Source organism: Hyperolius riggenbachi, chromosome 7 (genome assembly GCF_040937935.1).
Source record: "Hyperolius riggenbachi isolate aHypRig1 chromosome 7, aHypRig1.pri, whole genome shotgun sequence".
Classification (NCBI taxonomy): Eukaryota; Metazoa; Chordata; class Amphibia; order Anura; family Hyperoliidae; genus Hyperolius; species Hyperolius riggenbachi.
The window spans coordinates 30,817,633-30,844,094 of NC_090652.1; the positions used below are offsets into that span (position 1 = coordinate 30,817,633).

Genomic DNA, 26,462 nt, shown 5'->3' on the forward strand with positions numbered 1-26,462 from the left:
AGCAATACAGGGGCAACTATACTAGCTATACAGGGGCAACTATACTAGCAATACAGGGGCAACTATACTAGCTATACAGGGGCAACTATACTAGCAATACAGGGGCAACTATACTAGCAATACAGGGGCATCTATACTAGCAATACAGGGGCAACTATACTAGCTATACAGGGGCAACTATACTAGCTATACAGGGGCAACTATACTAGCAATACAGGGGCAACTATACTAGCAATACAGGGGCAACTATACTAGCTATACAGGGGCAACTATACTAGCAATACAGGGGCAACTATACTAGCAATACAGGGGCAACTATACTAGCTATACAGGGGCAACTATACTAGCTATACAGGGGCAACTATACTAGCAATACAGGGGCAACTATACTAGCAATACAGGGGCAACTATACTAGCAATACAGGGGCAACTATACTAGCTATACAGGGGCAACTATACTAGCCATACAGGGGCAACTATACTAGCCATACAGGGGCAACTATACTAGCAATACAGGGGCAACTATACTAGCAATACAGGGGCAACTATACTAGCTATACAGGGGCAACTATACTAGCTATACAGGGGCAAATATACTAGCTATACAGGGGCAACTATACTAGCTATACAGGGGCAACTATACTAGCTATACAGAGGCAACTATACTAGCTATACAGAGGCAACTATACTAGCTATACAGGGGCAACTATACTAGCAATACAGGGGCAACTATACTAGCAATACAGGGGCAACTATACTAGCTATACAGGGGCAACTATACTAGCAATACAGGGGCAACTATACTAGCTATACAGGGGCAACTATACTAGCAATACAGGGGCAACTATACTAGCAATACAGGGGCAACTATACTAGCAATACAGGGGCAACTATACTAGCTATACAGGGGCAACTATACTAGCTATACAGGGGCAACTATACTAGCAATACAGGGGCAACTATACTAGCTATACAGGGGCAACTATACTAGCAATACAGGGGCAACTATACTAGCAATACAGGGGCAACTATACTAGCTATACAGGGGCAACTATACTAGCTATACAGGGGCAACTATACTAGCAATACAGGGGCAACTATACTAGCAATACAGGGGCAACTATACTAGCAATACAGGGGCAACTATACTAGCTATACAGGGGCAACTATACTAGCCATACAGGGGCAACTATACTAGCCATACAGGGGCAACTATACTAGCTTTACAGGGGCAACTATACTAGCTATACAGGGGCAACTATACTAGCTATACAGGGGCAACTATACTAGCTATACAGGGGCAACTATACTAGCTATACAGGGGCAACTATATTAGCTATACAGGGGCAACTATACTAGCAATACAGGGGCAACTATACTAGCAATACAGGGGCAACTCTACTAGCAATACAGGGGCAACTCTACTAGCTATACAGGGGCAACTATACTAGCAATACAGGGGCAACTATACTAGCAATACAGGGGCAACTATACTAGCAATACAGGGGCAACTATACTAGCTATACAGGGGCAACTATACTAGCTATACAGGGGCAACTATACTAGCAATACAGGGGCAACTATACTAGCAATACAGGGGCAACTATACTAGCAATACAGGGGCAACTATACTAGCTATACAGGGGCAACTATACTAGCTATACAGGGGCAACTATACTAGCAATACAGGGGCAACTATACTAGCTATACAGGGGCAACTATACTAGCAATACAGGGGCAACTATACTAGCAATACAGGGGCAACTATACTAGCTATACAGGGGCAACTATACTAGCTATACAGGGGCAACTATACTAGCAATACAGGGGCAACTATACTAGCAATACAGGGGCAACTATACTAGCAATACAGGGGCAACTATACTAGCTATACAGGGGCAACTATACTAGCCATACAGGGGCAACTATACTAGCCATACAGGGGCAACTATACTAGCTTTACAGGGGCAACTATACTAGCTATACAGGGGCAACTATACTAGCTATACAGGGGCAACTATACTAGCTATACAGGGGCAACTATACTAGCTATACAGGGGCAACTATATTAGCTATACAGGGGCAACTATACTAGCAATACAGGGGCAACTATACTAGCAATACAGGGGCAACTCTACTAGCAATACAGGGGCAACTCTACTAGCTATACAGGGGCAACTATACTAGCAATACAGGGGCAACTATACTAGCAATACAGGGGCAACTATACTAGCAATACAGGGGCAACTATACTAGCTATACAGGGGCAACTATACTAGCTATACAGGGGCAACTATACTAGCTTTACAGGGGCAACTATACTAGCTATACAGGGGCAACTATACTAGCAATACAGGGGCAACTATACTAGCTATACAGGGGCAACTATACTAGCTATACAGGGGCAACTATACTAGCTTTACAGGGGCATCTATACTAGCTATACAGGGGCAACTATACTAGCTATACAGGGGCAACTATGCTAGCTATACAGGGGCAACTATACTAGCTATACAGGGGCAACTATACTAGCTATACAGGGGCAACTATACTAGCTATACAGGGGCAACTATACTAGCTATACAGGGGCAACTATACTAGCTATACAGGGGCAACTATACTAGCTATACAGGGGCAACTATACTAGCTATACAGGGGCAACTATACTAGCTATACAGGGGCAACTATACTAGCAATACAGAGGCAACTATACTAGCAATACAGGGGCAACTATACTAGCAATACAGGGGCAACTATACTAGCTATACAGGGGCAACTATACTAGCTATACAGGGGCAACTATACTAGCAATACAGGGGCAACTATACTAGCAATACAGGGGCAACTATACTAGCTATACAGGGGCAACTATACTAGCTTTACAGGGGCAACTATACTAGCTATACAGGGGCAACTATACTAGCAATACAGGGGCAACTATACTAGCAATACAGGGGCAACTATACTAGCTATACAGGGGCAACTATACTAGCTATACAGGGGCAACTATACTAGCTATACAGGGGCAACAATATTAGCTATACAGGGGCAACTATACTAGCTATACAGAGGCAACTATACTAGCTATACAGGGGCAACTATACAAGCTATACAGGGGCAACTATACTAGCTATACAGGGGCAACAATATTAGCTATACAGGGGCAACTATACTAGCAATACAGGGGCAACTATACTAGCAATACAGGGGCAACTATACTAGCAATACAGGGGCAACTATACTAGCAATACAGGGGCAACTATACTAGCAATACAGGGGCAACTATACTAGCTATACAGAGGCAACTATACTAGCAATACAGGGGCAACTATACTAGCAATACAGGGGCAACTATACTAGCAATACAGGGGCAACTATACTAGCTATACAGGGGCAACTATACTAGCAATACAGGGGCAACTATACTAGCTATACAGGGGCAACTATACTAGCAATACAGGGGCAACTATACTAGCTATACAGGGGCAACTATACTAGCTATACAGGGGCAACTATACAAGCTATACAGGGGCAACTATACTAGCTATACAGAGGCAACTATACTAGCTATACAGAGGCCACTATACTAGCTATACAGGGGCAACTATACTAGCAATACAGGGGCAACTATACTAGCAATACAGGGGCAACTATACTAGCTATACAGGGGCAACTATACTAGCTATACAGGGGCAAATATACTAGCTATACAGGGGCAACTATACTAGCTATACAGGGGCAACTATACTAGCTATACAGAGGCAACTATACTAGCTATACAGAGGCAACTATACTAGCTATACAGGGGCAACTATACTAGCAATACAGGGGCAACTATACTAGCAATACAGGGGCAACTATACTAGCTATACAGGGGCAACTATACTAGCAATACAGGGGCAACTATACTAGCAATACAGGGGCAACTATACTAGCTATACAGGGGCAACTATACTAGCTATACAGGGGCAACTATACTAGCTATACAGGGGCAACTATACTAGCTATACAGGGGCAACTATACTAGCAATACAGGGGCAACTATACTAGCTATACAGGGGCAACTATACTAGCTATACAGGGGCAACTATACTAGCTATACAGGGGCAACTATACTAGCTATACAGGGGCAACTATACTAGCAATACAGGGGCAACTATACTAGCTATACAGGGGCAACTATACTAGCTATACAGGGGCAACTATACTAGCTATACAGAGGCAACTATACTAGCTATACAGGGGCAACTATACTAGCTATACAGGGGCAACTATACTAGCTATACAGGGGCAACTATACTAGCTATACAGAGGCAACTATACTAGCTATACAGGGGCAACTATACTAGCTATACAGGGGCAACTATACTAGCTATACAGGGGCAACTATACTAGCAATACAGGGGCAACTATACTAGCAATACAGGGGCAACTATACTAGCAATACAGGGGCAACTATACTAGCTATACAGGGGCAACTATACTAGCAATACAGGGGCAACTATACTAGCAATACAGGGGCAACTATACTAGCTATACAGGGGCAACTATACTAGCAATACAGGGGCAACTATACTAGCTATACAGAGGCAACTATACTAGCAATACAGGGGCAATTATACTAGCAATACAGGGGCAACTATACTAGCTATACAGGGGCAACTATACTAGCTATACAGGGGCAACTATATGTTATGATCGCTTCTGCAGCGTTTACTGCTGACTGCACTGGTATTGCAAACCAAGCAGTTCTAATGTCATTACATGCATTTGCTTGCATAGTTTGGTTTGCACTTAAACTAGTGGCTGATTCCATCTGCAGTCGCTCTGAAGTTTATGACAGTTTAATATGCTTTTGTGTAAACAAACATTGTCTGCTGCAGTGGAGGGGCGGTCCCTTTCCTGCAGGCTGCATATCATTGTCTGCCTTTTCCTGCTATCAGCCTGTGATTAATTACCATTCACTTGTGTGGGAATCTGCAGGTCTGCTCCCATTGGATGACCTCAGTATAAAGAACTGCTTCCTGCAATGCCTCATGGGCTATCATAGTTTCAGACTCTATCTGTTACTCTGCTCGTGCCCCACCTCGTTCCTGGTCCGTGTGGACTGCGCTGACTCCTGCGAAGGGGTCAGCGAGTCCTCCTAGTTCTGCTCTTGTTCTAGAAGTTGCTACTTGCTTGTCTTGTGTCATATATTGGTTCATCGCCAATATATACGCATACTTGCGCATTTTGTTATTTTTCTTGTATTCGTGTTACGTTAATATATCAGTGTCGCTGATATATACGTACACGAACTGTTTATTTCCTGTGTTCAGCTAGTCAGTTTTCCGGCACGTTTTGGTAGTTTGCGCGTATCGTGAACACCCGTGCTGAGCTAGTTATCCTGTTCCTGGTCCTGTTTGTGGATTGCGTTCATCTCTGCGAAGAGATAACGAATCCTTCTGAATCCTGTTCCTGGTCCTGTTTGTGGATTGCGTTCATCTCTGCGAAGAGATAGCGAATCCTTCTGAGTCCTGTTCCCTGTATTACTTCAGTCTTAGTCAGAGTTCCTGCTTATGTCATATATTGGTTCATTGCCAATATATACATATGTTAGTCAGACGTTACGAATAGTTTCATTGATAGCTGTAATTGTAATACGCTAGGAAAACATACTTATTGTATATTTATCTGTGTTACGTTCATCTATCTCGATCCTGCTATTTCCTGTCTCTCCTGTCCTGTCTTTGTGAGGCACGCCATCGCCGCAACGCATTGGCTGCCTCATTCTAGTCTGTCTGGTTGGACGCTTGCTGTCGCTAAGTAATCGCTAGCTAGCAAGCGTTCATTCTGTCTACCTGTCCTGATCTCCTCAGTCCTGGTTTATGCGCTCAGCGCTACCTTGCGCTGAGACGTTATTACGAAAGTGTTTGTGGCTGTTCAGATCTGCACCGGCTCTGTGCACCACAATCTCCTATTGGAGTCAGTCCTCTCCTCCACTAAACTGGGGATATCCTGATCCCTTGTGCTGGTGTGTGTACCTCCTTCACGTCAGCTTATGTGTTGTATGCTGACTGTGGAGATTACACCCCCAAGCTTAACATTATGATAGCCCCATTACCAATCCCCATTGTGGGGGGGGTTCCCAGCAAAAATGACACTGTTTGTTTTGGTTCCTGTTCCTTTAAGAAATTTGAGAAGCTCAATTCTGAAACAGAAAATGAGTTTTTTTCTGAATGTGCCAGGTTCCTGGCCAATCCTGAGCTCCAGGCTACTCCTGTTTCAACGTGGGCCCCCCAGCTAGTTTATGTTTTATTTAAGGGAAGATTGTTTCAGTGGGCCTACGATGTCTTGGATCATACCAATTTAAAAGAAAGACCACTGGAATTTCTAGCGTTTGTGATCCATAACTGGCTGCGCAAAACCGATTTGCCTAGCCCTTTTGATAAGCTCCTGGCAGCTTGTCAATCAGCTGCTCCTTCTACTGCCTACAAAAATAATCAGCAAGCAGATAATTGTTCTGATAACTTTTCTTCTGCTAAGGCAGCAGGGTCTAAAGCCAAACGTAAACGCTCCAAAAGAAAAGCGTTACAATCAGCGGAGTCGTTGCCCTTGGCGACTGCGCATCAGATCTGTAACGAGACTCCACCATTAGCAGATAATGAAATTCAGTCACCATTCAGGGGAGTCAAATGGACCTATGAAACTACTAATGAACTTTCATTGCTAGCCAGGGAAAATAAAGGTTCTTGTTTAAATGAATTATCTGAATATGATTATGAAGATATATTACAGAGTATTGAACAGATCAATTTATTCGTGCAGCAAGGGAAATTTGCATACACTACAGTTCAATACTTGCTACAGGTATTGGAGATCCTTAGGAATAAGAAATCGGCCAATCACCTGCTAAATAACCCAATGTATGTTTCTGCCACTAACACATTTGCAAACTATGATCAGCCGGAATGCTCAGCTGTTAAATATGCATGGGATCCTCCATTTGAGAAAGGAGAGATGGAAGCTCTGGTCTATGAATGGAAGAAAGATGCAAGTTCATTTTGTCAGTTTTACAGTGCAAAAAGTGAATTAGTATTGAATGCATGCATTAAGTCTGCTTATAACCTAATAAAAACTGGTGTGTGTGGGTATGACTTTGTGGCTCCATTGATCGATGTGTGGAGAATGATTCTGGACGATTTTTATGCAATTCAATCAGTTGATACCAGGGAAGACACACTGTCAAGTGGAGATTGTTCCACTTCCTCAGTTCCTGAGGACTCGCCTGCTTCAGCACCTTTGGCTGATTCAGCGAGTGATTCTGAGCTCCTTTTGTGTGAAATTGAAGTTCCTGTAATTCCACCCTGTACCATGGATAACTCAGTGTTACTTCCCAGTAAGACAGAAATTACTAATACTTCCTTAATCTTGCCCTGCACAAATTTCTCAGCAGAGGACCCAGAGGTCCTGCTGACTTTCGAGTCCAGCCTAGCCAGTACTCATGACTCTTTGTTTAGTGAAACAGACACCAGAAAAATCTTGCCTGTCTCTGCAAACACTTCTGCAGAAATTACCTGTGTTAATAAAGTTCAACTCCTGTCTGATCCAGCAGATGCCAATAGATGCACTACATCAGTTTCCGAGCCCCAGCAATCCTGTCTAGTAAACTCAGAACCCCAGCATCTGAATTTTCCAATTTTACAAATGAATGGTGATTCAGATGCGCAAACATTGTGTCTTGATCTTCCTGTTTCTACACCTCGCTCTAGTTTCGTGAATAGCTCAGAGCATCTGCTATGTGAACCTGAAATCGCAGAATTATTACCTTGTTTAGAAAATTTTCCAATAAATTTGCCCTGTACCATGAATTGTGCAGTAGATCTCTCCAATGAAACTCAGGTCACAGAATCATTATGCTGTCCAGCAGGTGCTTCCATGGTTTTGCCCTGCAATATGGACTGTTCAGTGATCCTGTCCAGTGAAGCTGTGGTCGCAGAGTCTTATGCTTCACCCAGTACTTTGGATACTTTAAACCCTTTAGCAGAGGAGGCTGAAGCACTGCTTACCTCAGTTGGTGTTGCAGTAATATTCACTTGTCTAGCAGCTGTTTTGGAATTACAGTCTGCTCTAATAAAACTTGATGAATTTCTGCCCAGCGAAGCAGAAGCCATTGAAATATTGTCCTCGTCAGCAAGTGTGTTAGATACCTTGCCCTGTACACAGTCTGATTTAACCAATGTTGTTGAGTCCCTCTCCAGTGTTGTAACAGCCGAGGAACTCCAGCCCTGTCCTCTGAATGTTCCAAAAGTCTTGCCCTGTAACATGGATAATTCTGACTCGCTGGAAAAAATAATAGAAATCTCAGAATTTCAGTCCGGGTTAATAAGTGTTTCTGAAACCCAGCCCTGTATCCTGGAAAATTCTGGTTCTCTGGCCGGTGTGGCAGAAGTTCCAGAGTCCCCTTTCTGTCCAGTGAGTTACTCAGTTTTGCCTAGTTCAGTGGGGATTGCTGCAATATTGACTTGTTTTGCAGCCCTTCATGAGCTCCAGTCCAGTGTATTTGATGAGTCTCTGTCTAGTCCAGAAGAAGCTATGGGAACCCTGTCTAGTTCAGTGCATACATCAGAAGATTTGCCCTGTCTTGTAAATGCCCCTGAACATGATTTGTTAATAACCCTGCTGGAATCAGCGACATCTAAGTCTGATCCTGCAGTTTTTAGTGAGAATCCAGTAACTATGAAGCCTAGTCATGATGAATTTTTTTTGCCCAGTTCTGGTTTCGGTCCTGTCTTGACTGACTTTGAGGTTCGCAGTTCCTTGACATGCCCAGAGGTTTCTCTTGTGCCGGTGTGCCCAGATGTGCTTCGTATGCCAGACTGCCCAGATGTGTCTGTGTTAGCGTGCTCACGTGCTTCCCTAGTGGAGACATGTTCTGATGTTGCCGGTTGGCCTGCATGCCCGGAGATGGTTCTGGTCCCTAAAAGCCCTGATCTTGATGTTTGTCCTTGTGACCCTGACTCTGGAGTTGCCCTGGGTTCCATAGGGGTTCTTGATAGTTCTCCATGTGAGCCTAAGGGGCGTTCTGACCTGTGGGGATCTCTTTGGAGCTTCCAAGTGTTCTGGGAGATCTCTGAGGAAACTTGTCCTGGTACCTTGGACTGGTTCAACGGTGGGTTTTGTGTTGGTAGGGACAGTTCCGGTGGGCATTGCAAAGGCTTTGGCGTTTTTGGACAGTCCTTGGAAGGCGGTGGGTATCGCGCAGAGAGTTTCTTGGGGTTGTTTTCTGGAAGTCGTGGTTCTGATGGGTGTCACACTGAGGCTTGTAGTGCTGACGGGCATGGTTCGGTAGGTTCTGGTTCCAATTGGTCTAGTTTTGGTGAGACTGATTCGGGAATTTGGTTTTGTCGGACGGATCCGACCTTCATGAATTTTCAGTCAGATCAGTTTGCTGGATTTCCCACTTCTGATTTTTTGGTTTGGGTGGTTCAGGAGAAATATGTCAGTTTTCATAGGCGTCCAGAGGCCGCGTTTAAGGGAGGGGGTACTGTTATGATCGCTTCTGCAGCGTTTACTGCTGACTGCACTGGTATTGCAAACCAAGCAGTTCTAATGTCATTACATGCATTTGCTTGCATAGTTTGGTTTGCACTTAAACTAGTGGCTGATTCCATCTGCAGTCGCTCTGAAGTTTATGACAGTTTAATATGCTTTTGTGTAAACAAACATTGTCTGCTGCAGTGGAGGGGCGGTCCCTTTCCTGCAGGCTGCATATCATTGTCTGCCTTTTCCTGCTATCAGCCTGTGATTAATTACCATTCACTTGTGTGGGAATCTGCAGGTCTGCTCCCATTGGATGACCTCAGTATAAAGAACTGCTTCCTGCAATGCCTCATGGGCTATCATAGTTTCAGACTCTATCTGTTACTCTGCTCGTGCCCCACCTCGTTCCTGGTCCGTGTGGACTGCGCTGACTCCTGCGAAGGGGTCAGCGAGTCCTCCTAGTTCTGCTCTTGTTCTAGAAGTTGCTACTTGCTTGTCTTGTGTCATATATTGGTTCATCGCCAATATATACGCATACTTGCGCATTTTGTTATTTTTCTTGTATTCGTGTTACGTTAATATATCAGTGTCGCTGATATATACGTACACGAACTGTTTATTTCCTGTGTTCAGCTAGTCAGTTTTCCGGCACGTTTTGGTAGTTTGCGCGTATCGTGAACACCCGTGCTGAGCTAGTTATCCTGTTCCTGGTCCTGTTTGTGGATTGCGTTCATCTCTGCGAAGAGATAACGAATCCTTCTGAATCCTGTTCCTGGTCCTGTTTGTGGATTGCGTTCATCTCTGCGAAGAGATAGCGAATCCTTCTGAGTCCTGTTCCCTGTATTACTTCAGTCTTAGTCAGAGTTCCTGCTTATGTCATATATTGGTTCATTGCCAATATATACATATGTTAGTCAGACGTTACGAATAGTTTCATTGATAGCTGTAATTGTAATACGCTAGGAAAACATACTTATTGTATATTTATCTGTGTTACGTTCATCTATCTCGATCCTGCTATTTCCTGTCTCTCCTGTCCTGTCTTTGTGAGGCACGCCATCGCCGCAACGCATTGGCTGCCTCATTCTAGTCTGTCTGGTTGGACGCTTGCTGTCGCTAAGTAATCGCTAGCTAGCAAGCGTTCATTCTGTCTACCTGTCTTGATCTCCTCAGTCCTGGTTTATGCGCTCAGCGCTACCTTGCGCTGAGACGTTATTACGAAAGTGTTTGTGGCTGTTCAGATCTGCACCGGCTCTGTGCACCACAATCTCCTATTGGAGTCAGTCCTCTCCTCCACTAAACTGGGGATATCCTGATCCCTTGTGCTGGTGTGTGTACCTCCTTCACGTCAGCTTATGTGTTGTATGCTGACTGTGGAGATTACACCCCCAAGCTTAACACTATACTAGCTATACAGGGGCAACAATATTAGCTATACAGGGGCAACTATACTAGCTATACAGAGGCAACTATATTAGCTATACAGGGGCAACTATACAAGCTATACAGGGGCAACTATACTAGCTATACAGGGGCAACAATATTAGCTATACAGGGGCAACTATACTAGCTATACAGGGGCAACTATACTAGCTATACAGGGGCAACTATACTAGCAATACAGGGGCAACTATACTAGCAATACAGGGGCAACTATACTAGCAATACAGGGGCAACTATACTAGCAATACAGGGGCAACTATACTAGCTATACAGAGGCAACTATACTAGCAATACAGGGGCAACTATACTAGCAATACAGGGGCAACTATACTAGCAATACAGGGGCAACTATACTAGCTATACAGGGGCAACTATACTAGCAATACAGGGGCAACTATACTAGCAATACAGGGGCAACTATACTAGCTATACAGGGGCAACTATACTAGCTATACAGGGGCAACTATACTAGCTATACAGGGGCAACTATACTAGCTATACAGGGGCAACTATACTAGCTATACATGGGCAACTATACTAGCTATACAGGGGCAACTATACTAGCTATACAGGGGCAACTATACTAGCTATACAGGGGCAACTATACTAGCAATACAGGGGCAACTATACTAGCTATACAGGGGCAACTATACTAGCAATACAGGGGCAACTATACTAGCAATACAGGGGCAACTATACTAGCTATACAGGGGCAACTATACTAGCAATACAGGGGCAACTATACTAGCAATACAGGGGCAACTATACTAGCTATACAGGGGCAACTATACTAGCTATACAGGGGCAACTATACTAGCTATACAGGGGCAACTATACTAGCTATACAGGGGCAACTATACTAGCTATACATGGGCAACTATACTAGCTATACAGGGGCAACTATACTAGCTATACAGGGGCAACTATACTAGCTATACAGGGGCAACTATACCATCAATACAGGGGCAACTATACTAGCAATACAGGGGCAACTATACTAGCTATACAGGGGCAACTATACTAGCTATACAGGGGCAACTATACTAGCTATACAGGGGCAACTATACTAGCTATACAGGGGCAACTATACTAGCTATACAGGGGCAACTATACTAGCTATACAGGGGCAACTATACTAGCAATACAGGGGCAACTATACTAGCAATACAGGGGCAACTATACTAGCTATACAGGGGCAACTATACTAGCTATACAGGGGCAACTATACTAGCTATACAGGGGCAACTATACTAGCTATACAGGGGCAACTATACTAGCTATACAGGGGCAACTATACTAGCAATACAGGGGCAACTATACTAGCTATACAGAGGCAACTATACTAGCTATACAGGGGCAACTATACTAGCTATACAGAGGCAACTATACTAGCTATACAGAGGCAACTATACTAGCTATACAGGGGCAACTATACTAGCAATACAGGGGCAACTATACTAGCAATACAGGGGCAACTATACTAGCAATACAGGGGCAACTATACTAGCTATACAGGGGCAACTATACTAGCAATACAGGGGCAACTATACTAGCAATACAGGGGCAACTATACTAGCTATACAGGGGCAACTATACTAGCTATACAGGGGCAACTATACTAGCTATACAGGGGCAACTATACTAGCTATACAGGGGCAACTATACTAGCTATACAGAGGCAACTATACTAGCAATACAGGGGCAACTATACTAGCTATACAGGGGCAACTATACTAGCAATACAGGGGCAACTATACTAGCTATACAGGGGCAACTATACTAGCTATACAGGGGCAACTATACTAGCTATACAGAGGCAACTATAACTAGCTATACAGGGGCAACTATACTAGCTATACAGGGGCAACTATACTAGCTATACAGGGGCAACTATACTAGCTATACAGGGGCAACTATACTAGCAATACAGGGGCAACTATACTAGCTATACAGAGGCAACTATATTAGCTATACAGGGGCAACTATACTAGCTATACAGGGGCAACTATACTAGCTATACAGGGGCAACTATACTAGAAATACAGGGGCAACTATACTAGCTATACAGAGGCAACTATATTAGCTATACAGGGGCAACTATACTAGCTATACAGGGGCAACTATGCTAGCTATACAGAGGCAACTATACTAGCAATACAGGGGCAACAATACTAGCAATACAGGGGCAACTATACTAGCTATACAGGGGCAACTATACTAGCTATACAGGGGCAACTATACTAGCTATACAGGGGCAACTATACTAGCTATACAGGGGCAACTATACTAGCAATACAGGGGCAACTATACTAGCTATACAGGGGCAACTATACTAGCAATACAGGGGCAACTATACTAGCAATACAGGGGCAACTATACTAGCAATACAGGGGCAACTATACTAGCTATACAGGGGCAACTATACTAGCTATACAGGGGCAACTATACTAGCTATACAGGGGCAACTATACTAGCTATACAGGGGCAACTATACTAGCTATACAGGGGCAACTATACTAGCAATACAGGGGCAACTATACTAGCAATACAGGGGCAACTATACTAGCTATACAGGGGCAAATATACTAGCAATACAGGGGCAACTATACTAGCAATACAGGGCCAACTATACTAGCTATACAGGGGCAACTATACTAGCAATACAGGGGCAACTATACTAGCTATACAGGGGCAACTATACTAGCAATACAGGGGCAACTATACTAGCAATACAGGGGCAACTATACTAGCTATACAGGGGCAACTATACTAGCTATACAGGGGCAACTATACTAGCTATTCAGGGGCAACTATACTAGCTATACAGAGGCAACTATACTAGCTATACAGGGGCAACTATACAAGCTATACAGGGGCAACTATACTAGCTATACAGGGGCAACAATATTAGCTATACAGGGGCAACTATACTAGCTATACAGAGGCAACTATACTAGCAATACAGGGGCAACTATACTAGCAATACAGGGGCAACTATACTAGCAATACAGGGGCAACTATACTAGCAATACAGGGGCAACTATACTAGCAATACAGGGGCAACTATACTAGCAATACAGGGGCAACTATACTAGCAATACAGGGGCAACTATACTAGCTATACAGGGGCAACTATACTAGCAATACAGGGGCAACTATACTAGCAATACAGGGGCAACTATACTAGCAATACAGGGGCAACTATACTAGCTATACAGGGGCAACTATACTAGCAATACAGGGGCAACTATACTAGCTATACAGAGGCAACTATACTAGCAATACAGGGGCAACTATACTAGCTATACAGGGGCAACTATACTAGCAATACAGGGGCAACTATACTAGCTATACAGGGGCAACTATACTAGCTATACAGGGGCAACTATACTAGCTATACAGGGGCAACTATACTAGCTATACAGGGGCAACTATACTAGCTATACAGGGGCAACTATACTAGCAATACAGGGGCAACTATACTAGCAATACAGGGGCAACTATACTAGCTATACAGGGGCAACTATACTAGCAATACAGGGGCAACTATACTAGCAATACAGGGGCAACTATACTAGCTATACAGGGGCAACTATACTAGCAATACAGGGGCAACTATACTAGCAATACAGGGGCAACTATACTAGCAATACAGGGGCAACTATACTAGCAATACAGGGGCAACTATACTAGCAATACAGGGGCAACTATACTAGCTATACAGGGGCAACTATACTAGCAAAACAGGGGCAACTATACTAGCTATACAGAGGCAACTATACTAGCAATACAGGGGCAACTATACTAGCAATACAGGGGCAACTATACTAGCTATACAGAGGCAACTATACTAGCAATACAGGGGCAACTATACTAGCAATACAGGGGCAACTATACTAGCAATACAGGGGCAACTATACTAGCTATACAGGGGCAACTATACTAGCAATACAGGGGCAACTATACTAGCTATACAGAGGCAACTATACTAGCAATACAGGGGCAACTATACTAGCTATAAAGGGGCAACTATACTAGCTATACAGGGGCAACTATACTAGCAATACAGGGGCAACTATACTAGCTATACAGGGGCAACTATACTAGCTATACAGGGGCAACTATACTAGCTATACAGGGGCAACTATACTAGCTATACAGGGGCAACTATACTAGCTATACAGGGGCAACTATACTAGCTATACAGGGGCAACTATACTAGCTATACAGAGGCAACTATACTAGCTATACAGAGGCAACTATACTAGCAATACAGGGGCAACTATACTAGCAATACAGGGGCAACTATACTAGCTATACAGGGGCAACTATACTAGCAATACAGGGGCAACTATACTAGCTATACAGGGGCAACTATACTAGCTATACAGGGGCAACTATACTAGCAATACAGGGGCAACTATACTAGCTATACAGGGGCAACTATACTAGCTATACAGGGGCAACTATACTAGCTATACAGGGGCAACTATACTAGCAATACAGGGGCAACTATACTAGCTATACAGGGGCAACTATACTAGCTATACAGGGGCAACTATACTAGCAATACAGGGGCAACTATACTAGCAATACAGAAGCAACTATACTAGCTATACAGGGGCAACTATACTAGCAATACAGGGGCAACTATACTAGCAATACAGGGGCAACTATACTAGCAATACAGGGGCAACTATACTAGCTATACAGGGGCAACTATACTAGCAATACAGGGGCAACTATACTAGCAATACAGGGGCAACTATACTAGCTATACAGGGGCAACTATACTAGCAATACAGGGGCAACTATACTAGCAATACAGGGGCAACTATACTAGCAATACAGGGGCAACTATACTAGCAATACAGGGGCAACTATACTAGCTATACAGGGGCAACTATACTAGCAATACAGGGGCAACTATACTAGCTATACAGGGGCAACTATACTAGCAATACAGGGGCAACTATACTAGCTATACAGGGGCAACTATACTAGCTATACAGGGGCAACTATACTAGCTATACAGGGGCAACTATACTAGCTATACAGAGGCAACTATACTAGCAATACAGGGGCAACTATACTAGCTATACAGAGGCAACTATACTAGCAATACAGGGGCAACTATACTAGCTATACAGGGGCAACTATACTAGCTATACAGGGGCAACTATACTAGCAATACAGGGGCAACTATACTAGCTATACAGGGGCAACTATACTAGCTATACAGGGGCAACTATACTAGCTATACAGGGGCAACTATACTAGCTATACAGGGGCAACTATACTAGCTATACAGGGGCAACTATACTAGCTATACAGGGGCAACTATACTAGCTATACAGGGGCAACTATACTAGCTATACAGAGGCAACTATACTAGCTATACAGAGGCAACTATACTAGCAATACAGGGGCAACTATACTAGCAATACAGGGGCAACTATACTAGCAATACAGGGGCAACTATACTAGCTATACAGGGGCAACTATACTAGCTATACAGGGGCAACTATACTAGCTATACAGGGGCAACTATACTAGCTATACAGGGGCAACTATACTAGCTATACAGGGGCAACTATACTAGCAATACAGGGGCAACTATACTAGCTATACAGGGGCAACTATACTAGCTATACAGGGGCAACTATACTAGCAATACAGGGGCAACTATACTAGCTATACAGGGGCAACTATACTAGCTATACAGGGGCAACTATACTAGCAATACAGGGGCAACTATACTAGCTATACAGGGGCAACTATACTAGCTATACAGGGGCAACTATACTAGCTATACAGAGGCAACTATACTAGCAATACAGGGGCAACTATACTAGCAATACAGGGGCAACTATACTAGCAATACAGGGGCAACTATACTAGCTATACAGGGGCAACTATACTAGCAATACAGGGGCAACTATACTAGCAATACAGGGGCAACTATACTAGCTATACAGGGGCAACTATACTAGCTATACAGGGGCAACTATACTAGCAATACAGGGGCAACTATACTAGCTATACAGAGGCAACTATACTAGCAATACAGGGGCAACTATACTAGCTATACAGGGGCAACTATACTAGCAATACAGGGGCAACTATACTAGCTATACAGGGGCAACTATACTAGCTATACAGGGGCAACTATACTAGCTATACAGGGGCAACTATACTAGCAATACAGGGGCAGTTATACTAGCTATACAGAGGCAACTATATTAGCTATACAGGGGCAACTATACTAGCTATACAGGGGCAACTATACTAGCTATACAGGGGCAACTATACTAGCTATACAGGGGCAACTATACTAGCAATACAGGGGCAACTATATTAGCTATACAGGGGCAACTATACTAGCTATACAGGGGCAACTATACTAGCTATACAGGGGCAACTATACTAGCAATATACAGGGGCAACTATACTAGCTATACAGGGGCAACTATACTAGCTATACAGGGGCAACTATATTAGCTATACAGGGGCAACTATACTAGCTATACAGGGGCAACTATACTAGCTATACAGGGGCAACTATACTAGCTATACAGAGGCAACTATACTAACTATACAGGGGCAACTATACTAGCAATACAGAGGCAACTATACTAGCTATACAGAGGCAACTATACTAGCTATACAGAGGCAACTATACTAACTATACAGGGGCAACTATACTAGCAATACAGGGGCAACTATACTAGCTATACAGGGGCAACTATACTAGCTATACAGGGGCAACTATACTAGCTATACAGAGGCAACTATACTAACTATACAGGGGCAACTATACTAGCTATACAGGGGCAACTATACTAGCTATACAGACAGGGTCGGACAGGGACACTGGGGGCCCACCAAAGAATTTTCAACAAGGGGCCCACACATCCCATGATTGTGGTGAAAAAAGGGCGTGACCATGCACCGGAAGGTGGGCGTAGTCATGATGTATTATGGACAGGGACAAATGTACATGATCTTAGCAGCATTGTAATTCAGAGACACTGCTGCCCAGCAAAATTTTGCATAGAGTCCCCTCCTTCAATATAAAGTAATGTCCTACTTTGCAGAGGTTGCGACCGCATTGGGGCCCTTGGGCCAAAGGGGCCCCGCAGGGCCCTCCCTCAACTACAGTATTACCTCTCTATTGGTCCTTTGCTCATAATAATCACTTCTATAGATACTTTGAACAGTGGTAATCATTAACAAGCTATTTCCCATCCCCTTCTTGCACCTCTGACACTATAGTTGCCATTGGCAGGTTTTGGTGCGTCGTATCAATTGTTATGTATAGAGTGCTTGGGGGGCCCCATTGTAAAATTTGCATCGAGGCCCACAGCTCCTTAGCTACGCCACTGCTCTCAGCATGAGTGATTACTGCACTGAGAAGAGAATTTTTGTGCTGCAGGCAGCACTTAGAGCTCTGTCAGACAAGGGGGGCACCAGAGACCTGGAGGCGGGGCCCACCGAGGGAAAAAACTGTACTACTGTGGCCCAGTCCGACCCTGTATACAGAGGCAACTATACTAGCAATACAGGGGCAACTATACTAGCTATACAGGGGCACCTCGCTTTATTGCATGGGCAAAACGTTTCCATAGCCCTGTAAGAAAAAGCGTAACACAGATATTACGGTAGACTACTCCTGGGCCTTTCTTGTAGTTGAAGAGATGAGTGAACGGGCTGGCTTCAGCATGTAGTGTTGGTGGTATAGTGGTGAGCATAGCTGCCTTCTAAGCAGTTGACCTGGGTTTGATTCCTGGCCAATGTATGTAAGCTGGCTTTTGACATCCTACAAATCCCTGGAAGACAAGATCCATGAACAGTTAGGAGGTGGAGGGGGTATTTTTCACCTTACAAAACATTTTGGAAGCATTTTAAAGGGCACTTCTGGTTTCTCTATCCAGATATCCCAATAGGTCTGATATACGCGGATAATGCGTCCGGATATCCGCGTTCAAAAGCTTTCTGCTCTCTGCATAATTGTTCTAATGACTGCATCCGCTCAACCACTGATAAGGAATCATACAACGTTTTGGAGACAAAGGTTGGTGGGAGGGGGCCCCATTCAAAGTTTTGCAGGGGTCCCAGTGATTTCTAGTTATGCCCCTGGCTCCGAGCTTTCTGTTTCCTTCGCCCCATAACACTGCAGTGACTCTCAGCTCCTTCCACAGTTCTCAGCTCCCAGCTTATTCTGCAGTTTGTGTGCCCACCCGATTTAAACTATATAGCTGGTGTTCTGCAATGGCACCCAGCTCCGGACGCTATTTGGGCTCTGGGATCCATAGCCAAAAATGCAGCATCTGTTCTCTGTGTAGATGCCAGGGCTCTGCTCCAGATGTCAGGGCTTGCTGCACCCTTCACCCCACAGCAGGGAGCTAAAGCCCCCCTCCACCCCGCAGCTGCTGTGGGTTCTACTATACAGGATCTTCTCAAAAAATTAGCATATTGTGATAAAGTTCATTATTTTCTGTAATGTACTGATAAACATTAGACTTTCATATATTTTAGATTCATTACATACAACTGAAGTAGTTCAAGCCTTTTATTGTTTTAATATTGATGATTTTGGCATACAGCTCATGAAAACCCAAATTTCCTATCTCAAAAAATTAGCATATTTCATCCGACCAATAAAAGAAAAGTGTTTTTAAAACAAAAAGTCAACCTTCAAATAATTATGTTCAGTTATGCACTCAATACTTGGTCGGGAATCCTTTTGCAGAAATGACTGCGTCAATGCGGCGTGGCATGGAGGCAATCAGCCTGTGGCACTGCTCAGGTGTTATAAAGGCCCAGGATGCTTCAATAGCGGCCTTAAGCTCATCTAGAGTGTTGGGTCTTGCATCTCTCAACTTTCTCTTCACAATATCCCACAGATTCTCTATGGGGTTCAGGTCAGGAGAGTTGGCAGGCCAATTGAGCACAGTAATACCATGGTCAGTAAACCATTTACCAGTGGTTTTGGCACTGTGAGCAGGTGCCAGGTCGTGCTGAAAAATGAAATCTTCATCTCCATAAAGCTTTTCAGCAGATGGAAGCATGAACCCACTTTTGAACCAGAAACAGTGGCAAAAGCGCCTGACCTGGGCTACAGAGAAGCAGCACTGGACTGTTGCTCAGTGGTCCAAAGTACTTTTTTCGGATGAAAGCAACTTTTACATGTCATTCAGAAATCAAGGTGCCAGAGTCTCGAGGAAGACTGGGGAGAGGGAAATGCCAAAATGCCTGAAGTCCAGTGTCAAGTACCCACAGTCAGTGATGGTCTGGGTGCCATGTCAGCTGCTGGTGTTGGTCCACTGTGTTTTTTCAAGGGTAGGGTCACTGCAGCTAGCTATCAGGAGATTTTGGAGCACTTCATCACCAGATTATAGGAGATGGATTTAGTACTCATAATAACGGCTGCAACCGCTCTCAAACTAAAAAGCTAATGGAGCTGTAGCTGCTGAAAAACAGGATATGTACTCTGTGCAGGTGATAGTAATGTTAATGTAGCACTTCTTAACCACTTCACCACTGAGGGGTTTTACCCCTGAGCACCAGAGCAATTTTCACCTTCCAGCGCTCCTTCCATTCATTCGTCTATAACTTTATTATTACTTATCACAATGAAATGAACTATATCTTGTTTTTTTCACCACCAATTAGGCTTTCTTTAGGTGGGACATTATGCCAAGAATTATTTTATTCTAAATGTGTTTTAATGGGAAAATAGGAAAAAATGTGGGGAAAAAAAATCATTATTTTTCAGTTTTCGGCCATTATAGTTTTTAAATAATGCATGCTACTGTAATTAAAACCCATGAAATGTATTTGCCCATTTGTCCCGGTTATAAAACAGTGTAAATTATGTCGCTATCACAATGTATTGTGCCAATATTTTATTTGGAAATAAAGGTGCATGGTTTTCCATTTTGCATCCATCCCTAATTACAAGCCCATAGTTTATAGAGTAACAGTGTTATACCCTCTTGACATAAATATTTAAAAAGTTCAGTCCCTAAGGTAACTATTTTTTTTTAATTGTATTTTTTTTTTTAATTACAAAAAAAAATTAAAAATTGGGGAGTGTGGGAGTTAATTTATTGTGTAAAACTAATGTATTTGTATATGTAAAATGCTTTAGGGTGTAGTTTTACTATTTGGCCACAAGATGGCCACAGTGATGTTTTGTTCATGCGACCTGTAAGGCCTGGTTCACATTAGCGTTCCCTGTCCGGATCCGCCTGATCGGATCCGGACTGTATATTGTACAAATGGAACGTACGTTCCGCATAGCAATGCAAAGTCTATGCGGACGTTCACATGCGTACGTTCCGTACAGAACGGAGCCGGATCGGATCCGGACTCCGGAGGCATTTCCAACATGCGCTATTTTTTGGGTCCAGATCATCCGGCCCACGCACCCAGACTGGATCCTGACTGCACCATCCGGATATAGAAACCAATGGGGAACGGAAAGCACAGAACACACTGGAGACAAACACCGGACGTTCTACCCCACTTCCTATGCGTATTTATAGCGGCCATTTCGGATGGGGACACAGGGGCCCAGCATATCTGGAGTGGAGCAGCAGTGACACACGTGCTGGAGCTGTTTGGCAGTATGTCGGAGGTGGAGGTGAGGCCTACAGCAGAGGACCTGATTCTACAGGTGCACCAGGTGCACCTTCTGCAGACCCCAACAATTTTATGGTAATTTTGTTTATTTTTTACCCCACGGATCCGGATGGCAGCCTGATACATGCCTGATGCAAACGGACCGGATCCGGATCGGATCCGGATCAGAACCGTACGGTTCCGATCCGGATCAGGTCCTGATCGGATCCGGTCCGTTTGCATGCCGAAACGCCAGTGTGAACGGGGCCTTAGCATCCTGAAGGACCTTACAGGAAGCACTATGTGGCTGGGAAAATCACAATGATCGCGCTGTTTCTCATAGAAGCAGCAGATCATTGCGGGGGCTTAGATCAACGAACGGGAATGGATTTTCCCATTCATTGACCTCCGGGCAAGCGGGCGGCGGCGTGCACGAGCTGCGGGAGCACGCGCACGAGCGGCGAGAGTGCGGACAGCGGCGGGAGGTACGGATTTCTCTGTCCCTTGATTTTATAAGGATGGAAAAAGGGATGGAGATATCCGTACCGCGGGGGGTAAAGTGGTTAAAGATTGATGCACCCGAGAGTGCAAAACAGTAGTATGTGCTTGTGGTGCTTGACCGGTGGCTTTCTACAGCGGCAAACTGCAGCTTCGTTTTGCTGCTCCGGCTGGTATATTTCCCCTATGATTGTAGCCGCTTAGCAGATTGAAAAATAAGTTTGCTGAAATGTGCACCTATATTAAATACACGATAAGACTACATCATCCGCTATTGAAAACACAATAACACTAGTAAAACATAACCGCTACATAACATACATATACATGTAACACAATACATTTAAAGCTGATATACACGATAATCGCGCCCATTTCATATAGCGGCTATTTCAAATGTACGCACCTTGTGTACCGACCCGGCCTGTACTCTGTCCACCCGATTGCCTGATTCCTAAGTCTGTATTTGATATCCAGTGTAACGACCCGGCCTGTACTCTGACCACCCGATTGCCTGATTCCTAAGTCTGTATATGATATCCTGTGTAACGACCCAGCCTGTACTCTGACCACCCGATTGCCTGATCCCTAAGTCTGTATTTGATATGCTGTGTACCGACCCGGCCTGTACTCTGTCCACCCGATTGCCTGATCCCTAAGTCTGTATTGATATCTTTTGTACCGACCCGGCCTGTACTCTGTCCACCCGATTGCCTGATCCCTAAGTCTGTATATGATATCCAGTGTAACGACCCGGCCTGTACTCTGACCACCCGATTGCCTGATCCCTAAGCCTGTATTTGATATGCTGTGTAACGACCCGGCCTGTACTCTGACCACCCGATTGCCTGATCCCTAAGTCTGTATTTGATATGCTGTGTAACGACCCGGCCTGTACTCTGACCACCCGATTGCCTGATTCCTAAGTCTGTATATGACATCCAGTGTACCGACCCGGCCTGTACTCTGACCACCCGATTGCCTGATCCCTAAGTCTGTATATGACATCCAGTGTACCGACCCGGCCTGTACTCTGACCACCCGATTGCCTGATTCCTAAGTCTGTATATGATATCCAGTGTAACGACCCGGCCTCTACTCTGACCACCCGATTGCCTGATTCCTAAGTCTGTATTTGATATGCTGTGTAACGACCCTGCCTGTACTCTGACCACCCGATTGCCTGATTCCTAAGTCTGTATATGATATCCTGTGTAACGACCCTGCCTGTACTCTGACCACCCGATTGCCTGATTCCTAAGTCTGTATATGATATCCTGTGTAACGACCCGGTCTGTACTCTGACCACCCGATTGCCTGATTCCTAAGTCTGTATATGATATCCTGTGTAACGACCCGGTCTGTACTCTGACCACCCGATTGCCTGATTCCTAAGTCTGTATTTGATATGCTGTGTAACGACCCTGCCTGTACTCTGACCACCCGATTGCCTGATTCCTAAGTCTGTATATGATATCCTGTGTAACGACCCGGTCTGTACTCTGACCACCCGATTGCCTGATTCCTAAGTCTGTATATGATATCCTGTGTAACGACCCTGCCTGTACTCTGACCACCCGATTGCCTGATTCCTAAGTCTGTATATGATATCCTGTGTAACGACCCAGCCTGTACTCTGACCACCCGATTGCCTGATCCCTAAGCCTGTATTTGATATGCTGTGTAACGACCCGGCCTGTACTCTGACCACCCGATTGCCTGATCCCTAAGTCTGTATTTGATATGCTGTGTAACGACCCGGCCTGTACTCTGACCACCCGATTGCCTGATTCCTAAGTCTGTATATGACATCCAGTGTACCGACCCGGCCTGTACTCTGACCACCCGATTGCCTGATCCCTAAGTCTGTATATGACATCCAGTGTACCGACCCGGCCTGTACTCTGACCACCCGATTGCCTGATCCCTAAGTCTGTATATGACATCCAGTGTACCGACCCGGCCTGTACTCTGTCCACCCGATTGCCTGATCCCTAAGTCTGTATTGATATCTTTTGTACCGACCCGGCCTGTACTCTGTCCACCCGATTGCCTGATCCCTAAGTCTGTATTGATATCTTGTGTATGACCCAGCCTTTATCCTGATTACCCGACTGCCTTTTCCCAGTATTGTACTATTGTTAATTGTGTATCGCTTTGTCTGACAGTCAGCATCCTTACTGTGCACAAACACTCTCCAGTTGTAACACTTGCTACTAATAAAATGTACATACTACTGTGGGGTTCCTGAGCTAACACCCCTCCTCCTTCTATAGAGGTATAGCGATCACTGTTGTGTTTATCCTACTGTTACTGCCTGTCAGCCATTACACCCTTTCTCTAGTGATGCCTAACCCTTAACCCTCTCTCTACTGATACCTAACCCTCCCTCTACCGATGCTAAACCCTAAGACCACCTTCTACCGATGCCTAAGCCATAACCCTCCCTCTAGCGAAACTAAAGGTCCGTACACACGCCGGACTGGAGGCAACGACGGGTCCGTCGTCACCTCCCGCTAGGTGGGCGTTCCAGCGACAGTCCGGCGTGTGTACAGTTTGTCTGCATCTGGCTATCTATAGGGGGAAGGGGCACATCTGGCTATCTATAGGGGGACAGAATTGGACACAATTGGAAGGGGGCACATCTGTCTATCTATAGTGGGGAAGGGGCACATCTGGCTATCTATAGGGGGACAGAATTGGACACAATTGGAAGGGGGCACATCTGTCTATCTATAGGGGGAAGGGGCACATCTGTCTATCTATAGGGGGGAAGGGGCACATCTGTCTATCTATAGGCGGGAAGGGGCACATCTGGCTATCTATAGGGGGGAAGGGGCACATCTGTCTATCTATAGGGGGGAAGGGGCACATTTGGCTATCTATAGGGGGGAAGGGGCACATTTGGCTATCTATAGGGGGGAAGGGGCACATCTGTCTATCTATAGGGGAAGGGGCACATTTGGCTATCTATGGGAGGGGGAAGGGGACACAGCTGGCTATCTGAACAACATTTGTTCAGTTGGCTCTGCCTATGACCACACCCACATTCTGGTGCAGGGCAACACCCATTTTTTGCGCAGGTATGTCCAGAGGAGGTCGCAAAAACTGTCTGTCCCCGGGTGCTGAAACCCCTAGCTACGCCTCTGTCTACACTGTGCCCAGTGCCAGATTTACCAATCACAAAACAGACAAGCAGTCTTGGATAGCGTAGAATGGCTGCAGCAGCGCTAGAATGTTTGCGGTGACTATTTACCTTCTGTCCGCAGCAGGCATGTGACACGGCCACCTCTCTGTCTGCACTTGGCTCGCTATCCTCATAGAATGATAACTGAACGGCAAACAGACACTGCCTGAGTTCACCGAACTCTACAGCCAATGTGACAACACAGGCGTGTTTATCTGTCCGCAGCCTCCACACTCCACACAGGACTCACCGGAGGCAGATGCTCAGGCATACCTCCCCACTTTTTCAGATAAGAAAGAAGGACACTTAAAAGACCAGTATCACAAAAATTGTGAAATGTAAAATACATGTAAACACATGCAACTAAGAAGTACTGTATATTTATCTCAGAGTAAAATAAGGTATAAATTACTTTTCTCCTATGTTGCTGTCACCTACAGTAGGTAGTAGAAATCTGACAGAAGCGACAAACCATCTCCTCATGGGGGATTCTCAGGGTTCCCTTTATTTTAAAAGCACTTAGTGAATGGCAGTTGTTCAGTCTAACTGCCTGTAACGATCGGTGTAACACAGAGAGGATCTGATTACCGGTGATCTGCAGTATCACCGAGAATGCAGATATATACCAGATTATTGATGATCTGCAGTATCACCAATAATCAGATATATCTCTAACCTCTGGACACCTGAGTGATAAGAGTGTCTTGGTGCAACAGTAATACTTTGAGGACCGCACCTGGAAGACAGATGCAAGAGCAGATTTGGAATACTGCTCGGCAACTGGTTCCTTCCGTAGTCTGGACTCTCCACGGGGAGGAGTCAGACAGAGAGTGGGAAGGGCAGAACGTGAGTGACACCAATGGAGAAGTGTGTCACTGACAGATCTGCGAGCTATCTCCTAACAGGAGAGATAGTTCTCGAGGTCGGACAAACCAGGTCGTTAACACACGGACAGATAAAGTACAGAGACAGGAGGCAGATGCAGAATCCAGAGACTAGCCGAGTTTTGGCAACAGAGTATCAGAATGACAAAGGTACAAAATCAGAGATTAGAAGAATTGTCAGGAAAGCAGAAGGTCATAACAAATAATCAAAAATGCCTAAGCTAAGGTGTGAGTTCCTTGGTCGTCAACACCTTGGAAACTGATCTAGAATATAATACAGATAATAACAGACTTCCTAGACT

The 26,462-nt window shown here is 44.7% G+C and overlaps 1 protein-coding gene across 1 annotated transcript in view; it reads right to left on the reverse strand.

Moving 5' to 3' along the window:
* The window catches only part of LOC137524231 (sulfotransferase 1C2-like), a 59,630-nt gene extending 34,178 nt beyond the window's left edge, over positions 1-25,452 (reverse strand). The window contains exon 1 of the mRNA XM_068243849.1: positions 25,346-25,452. The gene's annotated coding sequence lies outside the window, so the exon portion shown is untranslated. The remainder of the gene's footprint in view (positions 1-25,345) is intronic.
* Positions 25,453-26,462: the final 1,010 nt, after the last annotated feature.